Here is a 10604-nt window from a genome sequence, read left to right as displayed (position 1 = left end):
TCAAGACAGAAAATAAGAACATATACCAACCAGTCTTAGATCTGCAAAATACCAGAAGAGAATACACACTCAGCAAAACTGCCAACAGCTGATTAAAAATCCATCTTCAAACATTAAACATTTGAAATGGGGAGAGCCTTCAAGAAGATGATATGAAGACCTGAGTTTATGTAAATACTATTGCCTGCTAGGAAGGCTTACATCCTTCATTGTCACCTCATTCTCCTTATATACATTGCTAAAAATATTGAGGAGGGCAAGAAAAATGTGAATTTGAAAAATAACCTTAAAAAGTTCACTTATGTAGAATTTTTGTCACTGTTATTTTTCTATAATTTGTTTTCAGTCACTATTTTAAAGTCCTACTATATCTCAGAACAAACATCAAAATAACATATTTAAAGTATGTATACACGTGACTATATGGGACAATATTTACAGAATCCAATAAAAACATATGCCATGACTAAAAAAGTAAATTAAAGTGTTATGGCCAATAAATTAAATACAGTTCTTTAATTCTCAACCTCTCCAGTCATCCATATCTTTTATAAGAAAATATAATTGATAATTAAAATGGTATTACCTTGTACACCAGGAAAAATGAAATGTCCGATATCACTATGCTTACCCTGAAGCCTCGTTTTTCACATGATCTGGGTAATCAAAAGATATTTATATATACAGATACTAATGACGTATAATATTAGCACATTAAAGACATGAGTTCTGATGATTTTCATTTACATAGGGCTGGGATTTCCCTTGTAGGCCCATGTCTCCTTCTTTGTGGGGCTAAGACCCTTGTCTGTGCTCACAGTACATTTTTGTGGTTATTCTTGAGGCATGAATAATTCTTTCAGGAGACTCTCGGGTTTTGTTAATGAACAATGAGGAAGAATAATTGCAACAACTAGCAAAGTACCATGATGTATTAGTCTGGTTAGGAGATAGACCTTGAGGATTTCTACTTAATAGATTTAAAATAAACCCATTGAAGTTTGCATGAATCATGCATTTACAGAAGATGTCTTGTTCTGCCATCTCATTCAGTGGGGAGGTAGAGACATCCGACCTGGGTAGATGGAGGGATCACTAGCCTGAGAGTCAGGCCCCTGGTGTCCAGTCCACGTTCAGCCCCTATGTTGTCTCTACCCGCTCAACATCAGTTCAGTTCCTACAAAGAAAATCAGATTTTCTTTATTTCAGAGTCCAGGGCTAGCTAACTCAATTCCAGAAGAAGAAGAAAATTCTTCCCTCCTTCAACAAAAATCCATTCATCTCCTGCTGTAGTATGTCTGACAGGATAAAAATCTATTTCCTTTCAGAGAAGTTCTATACTTTCCACATCTGTAGGTTTTCCTTCCGTATTCCAGACAGAACAATTCAGTGTCTGTGGCGTTTTTACCAAAGTCTGGGCTATTCAGTCTGAAGTAACATCCGCGGGACATCAAGAGCTCAGCGAAAGCATTCCTCTGCCAAGCCTTATGTACTTTCTTGTGTGATTCTGGTCTCAGGATCCACTGAGCCAATCTCCCTCCTCCCCATTTATAAGATAAACTTCCTATTACAACTCACACAGCTATAAAAAAGCATAGAGATTACTTCTATAGAGTACCATGAAGTAATCATCAAAATATAATCTTAAGTAAAAAAAAAAAAGATGGGGAAAAGTACATAGAGTGCTTTTTTCTAGTTTTATTGAGATGTAATTGAAATTATAACATTGAATAAGTTTGAGGTGTACCTCTGTAATAACTTGAATTTCATATATTGTGAAATAATTACACAATAAGTTGAGTTAGTATCCATCATCTCATATAGATACAAAAGTTCCTTGTGTTGAGAACTCCTAGGATCCATTCTCTTAACAACTTTCGAACATAGCGCACAATGGTGTTCACTATAGTCATCATGCTCTACATTACATCCCAGTACTAATTTCTCTTGTGGCTGGGAGTTTGTACCTTTTGACCACCTTAATCCAATTCCTCCACCTCCCAATATTTTATTATGGAAAATTTGAAACATAGAGCCGAGTTGGAAAAAATACAGTGGACATCCACATACACACACCTACTGGATTCTATTGTTAATGATGAACTCTATTTGCCTTATCACATGTCTATATGTCAAATTATATTTCTGTCAGTATATTTGATGCTCATTTTAAGAACTGTGTAACATATATTTTCCTTATCCGTTTATGGAAAATTTTATCTGTCACATGTTGCAGTGGTCTTTGCATGCGTCTTTTGATTTTTTTATGGAACCTCATTGCTTCTAAGCCAGTGTGCCAAGAACCATGTTTCAGTAGAACATCGTATAGTTAGGGGGCATTTGAGCAAACAGTGTCCCTTAGCTGATTAGAAGACACCAAGACTTATATAGTTAAGTGGGAAGACAGGTTTGGCACAAGAGAAGATGTCTGGGGCCAACCCTTAGCAGTATGCAAACAGACTAAAGCAGGGACTGAGAATGGGGTTTCTAACTAATTTTCTGGGACAACTCAATCATGAAAAGATTTTCTACCCACTCAGAAAAGCGGGCATGATATATCAGTGTAATTTAGAACGATCTTGGATGATTGAAGTTTTGTTCTGCCACCACTTGGGAAATCCAGTGGGAGGTACAGAACATTTGCGTCACTGATGTGTTTCTGGTGGTTTTAGACGAGTGTTATAAGCCACTGGGTGCTAACTTGCCAAGGCTGGCACAAAGGTAGGTTTTCCTGAGCTTAGTAGGTATGACTAAGTCAGGAAGCCACTTCATAAAAAACTTAATAGAATAAGAAGGAGGAGGAGGAAGCATTGGAGAACTAGGAGGGGGAGGTGAAGCTGTTTTAGATTGCTAATCTATGTTCTCAAAATGAAAAGATAAGGGCACACTTAATTTTTCATCAAAATTTATTTCATCTCATAAAACCAACATAGGCCCCTCAGAAAATTTGGACTATATAGAAAAGCACACCACTTCAGCAATTTCATTCCTCTGTATATTCAAGAGAATTAAAAATTATGTATCTACATAAAAACTGGTAAACAGATGTTCGTAGGAGCATTATTCATGATAACCAAAAAGTGGAAAAAACCTAAACGCCCATCAACTGATGAACAGGTAAAGAATTTGTGGTATAGCCACAATATGAAATATTATTTGGCAATAAAAAGGAATGGCACAATACAGTCAAAGAGCTCAAAGAAAAAAGTTCCAACCAAGAATACTCTACCCAGCAAAGTTCAGAATTGAAGGAGAGATCGAGAGGTTTCCAGACAAGCAAAAGCTAAAGGAATTCATCACCACTAAACTAGCCTTGCAAGAACCATTTATTCCAAAGTGAGAAGAATTTGCTGGGTAGTACTGAGGGGACCACATTAGGGTAGAGGTCATTCTAATGCTGATATTCTAAGGATGACATTGGATCACAAGATCTCTCTTTTCTCTCCAATTCCAAGGTGAATGATGCCAAACTACTACATTTTCTGCCCTTTGATTCCAGCTCTCTAATTGGTTCATCTCTATCTTTATAAGAAATCTTCCCCCATCACCAGCTTATGTGAATGGACAAGAGTTAGTTCTTTTCAACCAAAAGATCCCAGGTAAAAAGGATATTTTTTAAAAATTTGAATATTCAACTTAAATTCTTAAATACATGGACTACTGATAAATTTTCTGACAGAAACTATAGGGACTATTGTATTATATTAACTAATCCCCGACTGAATTCTATCTAAAGAGACATTTATTGATTAGTAAGGGCTCAGAACTAAATTGTTCTCTACGTAAAATGGGGAAAGTGAATCAGAGATAAGACGTATTTGTGAGAGAATAAATTAAAATCACCTGATGGTCTTGCTCTCCACTGAGATGGAGGGTGGAGGCAGGAGTGACAATGCATTTGGGGCCAGAACCATGAGAATCTCAGCAAAAGGAGATCGAGGCTGGGACAGAGAGCTGTGGCGTGGAGAGAGTCTGACTCCAGCAGTGGTTCCCAAGTGACAGTCCTCAGACTAATCTGGGGAGTTTTAACCACCTGTGGGAGTGGGGGGCAGAATTATGGCCCTCCCCAAAGACGTCCAGACATGAATCCCTTGAACCTGTGAACGTGTTACTTTATGTTGCAAGGGGGAGTTTGCAGGCGTGATTAAGTTAAGGACCTTAGATGTCGAGCTTACCCTGCATTACCGAGATGGGCTCAAGGTAATCACGAAGGCCTTCAAACATGGAGGAGCACAGGAGGGAGGCAAAAGGGATCAGAGCAAAGTGGAATGGGGAGAGCTCATCCTGCCCTTGCTGGCTGCAGGGGGAGGGGCCGTGAGCCAAGGAATGAGGGCGGCCTCGAGAACTGGAAAAGACAGGGAGACGAGCTCTCCCCCAGAGCCTCCAGAAAGGAAGGAAGCCAGGCCGAGACCTTGACCTTCACTCAGCGATACTCAGATGGGATTTCTGGCCTATGGAACCGGAAGACAATTATTTGTGTTGCTGGAAGCCACCGAGTGTGGTAATTTGCTACAGCGGCAAGAGGAAGCAAGCACGCTGTCTCCAACTTCCGAGGCCCCATCCTTGGTGATTCTGATTCAGCACATTTTACAAAGCTGATATTTGTCCAGGTTTGGAGGATCCTGCTTCTAAGCTTTAAATATGGCTTTAAATCAATGTAGGAGCTGGTGCCTGGGTGGCTCAGTCGGTTAAGTGTCTGCTTTGGCCCAGGTCATGATCCCAGGATCCCGGGACCGAGCCCACCGTTGAGGTCCCTGCACAGCAGGGAGTCCGTTTCTGCCCCTCTCTCTGCCCCTCCCCCCTGCTCTTCTCTCTCTCTCTCTCTCTCTCAAAGTGAAAAAATTAAAAAAAAATTTTTTTTAAATCCACTCAGGAGAATAGATTTAGGGAATGTAAGCTGTGTGGTTTTACCTTTTGTCTTTGGGGATGTCATTTTTCTAAAGCATGTCCAAACAGTCTTCCTGATGGAGGAGAGTGTGAGTGCGGAAAAGGCTACAGAAAATCCAGAATTCAAGTCTTAGGCAAATTCATTTATCGCGTCACAGAGTTCTGTTATATTGGCCAAATACTTCATTGTACAGTTAATTCCCAACTGATCTCTCAGGAAAAGAGACTTAAGTTTTGAAATATCTTTTATAGTTAAAATGCTTTTTATTTCAAAATTCAATGTGTCAGCCAGTATTTGGTAACCACTTCCTTGAGCGAGGCTCACGGGGCTCTCCTGCCCTCCAGGGCCTTTCCTTCAGTGACAGGTCAGCAATCCAGGGATCACCGGGTGGCAGGCGGCCCTTGATTCGAACTCTTACCTGGGAGCAAATCATCCCCTCTCTGGGGACAAACACACCTGCAACATCACTGCCGTGGTTCAAACTGCTGCTTAGCTCAGACACAAGGGCTCCTGTTTTGTCATTAAAAAACCTTGGTGAAGGCACCTGGGTAGCTCAGTGGGTTAAAGCCTCTGCCCTCGGCTCAGGTCATGATCTCAGGGTCCTGGGATCAAGTCCCGCATCGGGTTCTCTGCTCAGCAGGGAGCCTGCTTCCTCCTCTCTCTCTCTCTGCCTGCCTCTCTGCGTCCTTGCGATCTCTCTCTGTCAAATAAATAAATAAAATCCTTAAAAAAAGAACAAAAACCTTGGCATCTTATGTTTTGATGATCACAGTTCCAGCCTCTTTGTCTTCGACTACCATTTTTGCTCTGAGCAAGGTAAAAATAAGACAAAACAAAGCAGAAACTCTCTGAGGGAGAGGTTTTCAACATGACCACACATTAGACTGGCTTTTTAAAATAATTGATGATGCCCAGTTTCCAGACATTCTGGTTCAGTTGATCTGGGATGGGGCTCAGGCCTCATATTTGTAAAAAAACAATTGCCTTCCCAGAAGATTTTAAAGTGAAGAGCCTCTGTTCTAAGAGACTTGAATCCGGAAGTGCCTATCCTGCCTCTTTTCTTTTAAGATTTGAAACCCTTGAGAATTCCTACTGCTGCTGGTTGCTATGGTACCTATTATGGGCAGGGGGGTGGGCAGTGGCAGGCACTTTGGCCTCCACAATAGTTTGGTTCCTTCTAGTACTGGGAGAGCAGACAGGACAACTTACTCTTGAGTCGATTGAGGATTGCCCAGGGATCACGTACTTGTTCCCAGTGGCTTGGGAAATGGTTATATTACTGCAGGTTACTCTGAGGAAAGATGTACAATAATGACAGACCTAAATCTAAATTTGCTTGAATGTCTGGTACAGAAAACAGCTGTTAGCCAATGCACTAATTAGGGCCCTATTTGTAGCTCTCTGGAGAAGACACTCCAGCCCGATTAAGTAGGATACGCTTGGAGAACTGATGTTTTGGGGGCGTCATAAATTGTGCGGCTCACACAGGGTAGTGGGGAGATCCCAACTCTGTTTTCACTTGCAGATCCGTAGCAGTGACAAACAGACAGAATGTTTAGTTGTCTAGACAACCAGACAAGTCGTCTAGACAACTAGACAAGAATTTCAGCAAATGCTGTCATGCCCCACGCTCAAGAAATATGACACAGCACTTTTCCATGTGTCCTATCAGTAAAAGGGTAGATACAAAGAAAATGTTTGAGATGCTTCCTACCGGACTGGGAGGAAGGCAAGTACCCAAGGGGTGAAGCCAAGTTCGTCCGTCTGCCCCTCCTTCCTTCCTTTCTAGATTTTTATTTATTTGTTAGAGAGAGAGAACGCACAAGCAGGGGGAGCAGCAGGCAGAGAGAGAAGCAGGCTCCTTGCTGAGCAAGTTGCCCGATGCGGGACTCGATCCCAGGACCCTGCAATCATGACCTGAGCAGAAGGCAGAGGCTTAACAGGCTGAGCCACCCAGGCAACCCAAATATTCCCAATTTGGGCCACAGGGCCCATCTGTAGTCTGAAGCACACACATAAATGGTGAAGAAAAGCCCTAAATTGATGTAGGAAGCATTTTTGTGGGAGACTTGGCCTAAAAAATGCAGCAAAAGAGCAAAAACTGGAGAGTCCCCCAAGATCCTGTCTGCCCATATAAAGAAGCAGCCCTGATTTTATATTAAGCCGTACTACCAAGATCAAGGTGTTGTCTGCAGGTGAGGAAGAATTACATTTGCTCTAGCTACTGTTGCATGTGCTGTTACTGTGGGGGTCACAGAGACTAGAGATATAGAAATGCCTTATGTGAACCATAAAGCGCGGCGTGAATGGGATGGTAGGGCTTCATTATTTAGAGGAACTTGCTGCCCAAAGGGTGGTCTTCAAACCAGATCGTCAGCCTGGGAGCTTACTAGAAATGTTACTGAATGTGTGGTTTTTTACTTTTTAAAGCTTTTAATATATTGTAAATGTACATAAAGTTTGCCGTCTTACCCATTTTTAAATGTACAGTTCAGGGGCACGAAGTACATTCACATTGTGGTGCAACCTCACACCCCACTCCATCTTCCCAAACTAGAACTCTGTGCCCCGAATATGCTTCTAACAAGGTCTCCAGGTGATTCAATAAGCACAAAGAAGTATAAGAAACAATGGCCTAGGGGACTTCCGGCAGTAGATCCTCTGAAAAACTTAATTATAGTTTATTATTCAGTGGACATTGTGCTAAGCATTCATTACGTCACCTAATTGCATTCAAGTTTTATCTTCTTTAATCTTCCAGCAACTTATTAAGTGGGTACTATCACAAACCCTACTCTACAGATAGGAAAACATTTGAGCGTTTTACTCAAGGCCGCACCGCAGGTAAGGTCAGAGCTGGGATTTCACTTAGCATCTGTGATTTTACAAGGTGAGCTTTTTTTCCCCTTCGGCTTCCTCTGTGCCCAGGAAGATCCCTCTAGGTGCTTGCATTTGAACCTGTGTGTTGAGGGAGAAAGGTGCCTGGATGTGTAAAGAGAAGTCCAGTGAGACGCCACTGCAAGTCGATCTTTACTTCCATGGTTTTCTACAACTCCTACCTCTACTACAGAGATTGGAGAGTCAGGAACTCTGCTCTCCCAACATTATTTTATCTTGTCTCTCGGAAGTTTTACTTTATTAACCAAGATTTTCTTTCCTTTCTTAGGCATTTCCACTGATCCTGCTTCTCTCCTTCCAGAGCCTTCTGAACAAACAGGAAGATGGAACAGGAAGTTGCTGCCGGGGAATTCTGTGCTGGGTCGAATGGTGCGGCCAGGCTCACTGCTGTCCTACCTCCAGTCCCGTGGTTTCAGTGTTTAGCATGACTCAGGGGTGCAAACTCGGAAAGGTCTGACCCGGCATGTGACTCAGGAATTCTGACCCGTCTCTCTTGCTCATGCCTGAAACTGGGAAGTTTACAAAACCCAAAAGCTTCTATAATCAGAGAAGAAAAATTCCCTATAAGGAAGAAAAGCCCAACATGAGATTCCATGGGAAATATCCAGAATTGTCTTACTCTTGTGTCTAATGAGGAGGTCAGATGTGGCCAGAGGACAGCACGGCTCTAGAGCTGGACAAAGCCTGTCCTTCCAGGAAGTGAACACCTAGAGGACACCTCCGTTCATTAAAAGTCTGAGAACCACATAAACCAAGACCCTATCTTTGCAATGACAGCTCATTGCCCTTCCTTGATCAAAGATCAAGCAAAGTGTTCTTAACCTGGATGCACAGTGGAATCAATCACCTGTGAAACTTAAAAAATTTAAAAATCCCTATGCCAGGACCCATACTGAGATTCCGGTTCAATTGTTCTGGGGTGATGCCCAGCCATTGGGATCCTTAGTGCACATCCAGGGTTGAGAAACACTGAATTAGACAAAGCAGAGCTAGCAACCTGTCATCTTTGTATTTGTGGTGCCTAACACAGCCTCTGGCATCCCATAAACATTTATGAAACATGTGTGTGAATAAATGAGCTAGGGTTATCACATAAACGACTATTAGTACCTGGGTAGTACTTTACTATGGGTTTCAGTTCTTTTTTTTTTTTTTAACTTTATTTTTTCAGTGTTCCAAGATTCATAGTTTATGCACCACATCCAGTGCTCTATGCCATACGTGCCCTCCTTAATACCCACCAGCAGGCTCACCCATCCCCCCACCCCCCTCCCCTCCAAAACCCTCATTTGTCTCAGAGTCCACAGTCTCTCATGGTTCCTCTCCCCCTCCAATTTCCCCCAACTCCCTTCTCCTCTCCATCTCCCAATGATCTCTGTGTTCAGAACACTCTTTCATATGCTTCTCTCATTTCCTCCCCTGGAAAATACTGTTGTACGATGCCCATCTTACAGATGAGGAAACTGAGGCTGAATGAGATGTGGTGATTCCCCTCCCCCCACTCCCACAAAATGAATCAACTGTGTTTATTCAACTCCTGTCCACTCAGAAGCTCCATGACTCTGATGGTTCTCCTCTAGTTCCAGCTGTGCCTTAGAGATCTCCTTTGGTTGTTTGCTTTGGCCAGTGTGGAACCTGCTCCCTCTACCTGAACACTGATGTCTAATTTCAAATTCATTACAGAAAAATTCAAACAAAGAACGTAAAGAGGACAGTATAATTAACTTTCATGTAATCATCAACCAGTCTCAATAATGATCAACTCAGGGCCAGTGTGACTTCATCTATAATCTCATCCACTGCTTCCTATTTGGGAACAAATCCCAGTAAATATTTCAGTATGTTTCTCTAAAGACTTGAAAGCAAAGGAATCTCAAAATCAATATCATACCTAAAAATGAATAATATTCCCTTCACATCATCACACACCTGGTCAGTAGTCACACATCTCTGATTTTTTTTTTTTTTACAGTGTCTTTGATCAGGGATCCAAGTGGATCGGATCAGTACAAGTGCACTGCAACTGCTTGATATGAACCTTGATCCCCTTTTAATCTGAGGGCCGCCCTTTCCTCTCTTTTTGTTTTGTCTCTCCATAATTTATTTTTGAAGAAACCAGGTCGTTTGTCCGGGATGGTCCCCATCCTGGATTTTGCTGGACGACACACTCCTGCTGTCCTTTGGCACCCTCCTGTGGGCCTCGTAGCTCCTGTAATTTAGTAGGTGCCGGAAATTTGGTCAGATTCTGGTCAGATTCCACCTGGATTTTCTGCCTCTCCCCAAACTCCTTGCTGGGCGCTGGAAGGTCTTGCCTGAAGGCAGCCATTTTGGAGACAAGACCATAGGTCAGGGAGGCCCACACGCACGGAGATTACGGCCGACGTGAGAAGGAGCTGCGGGCGGTGCCGGGCGAGCGAGCATCCCTTTTCGGGCTCCGGCCCAGCCTCCCCGAGGTCCAGGCTTCACCAGTCCGCTTCCCTGTCTCCCCCTCCCGACGCAGCCACCCGGCGCCGGGAGCTCTCCGGGTCGCTTCCCGGAAGTCCGCCTTCCCTGACACCGGATCTGGCGCGGTTTCCGGCGGAAGGACCAGGAGCCACAGCACGTTCTGGCCTCGGCGGTGGAGACTCAGGGCGTTTGCTCAGAGTGACACCTGGTGGCGTGAAAAGCACGATTTACTGAGGCGCGGAGGCCCCTTTTTAGTTTTTAGACGTGTATTTTTATTGTATTTTTTTCAATTCCGAAACTGTCCCAGGAGGATTAGAAAACCTCAGAGGACACTGAGTAATAGCAGCCTTGGCGGTAAGAGTGCTCGCAGGAT

Source organism: Mustela lutreola, chromosome 1 (assembly GCF_030435805.1).
Source record: "Mustela lutreola isolate mMusLut2 chromosome 1, mMusLut2.pri, whole genome shotgun sequence".
Taxonomy (NCBI): Eukaryota; Metazoa; Chordata; class Mammalia; order Carnivora; family Mustelidae; genus Mustela; species Mustela lutreola.
This window is presented reverse-complemented; position numbering follows the sequence as displayed.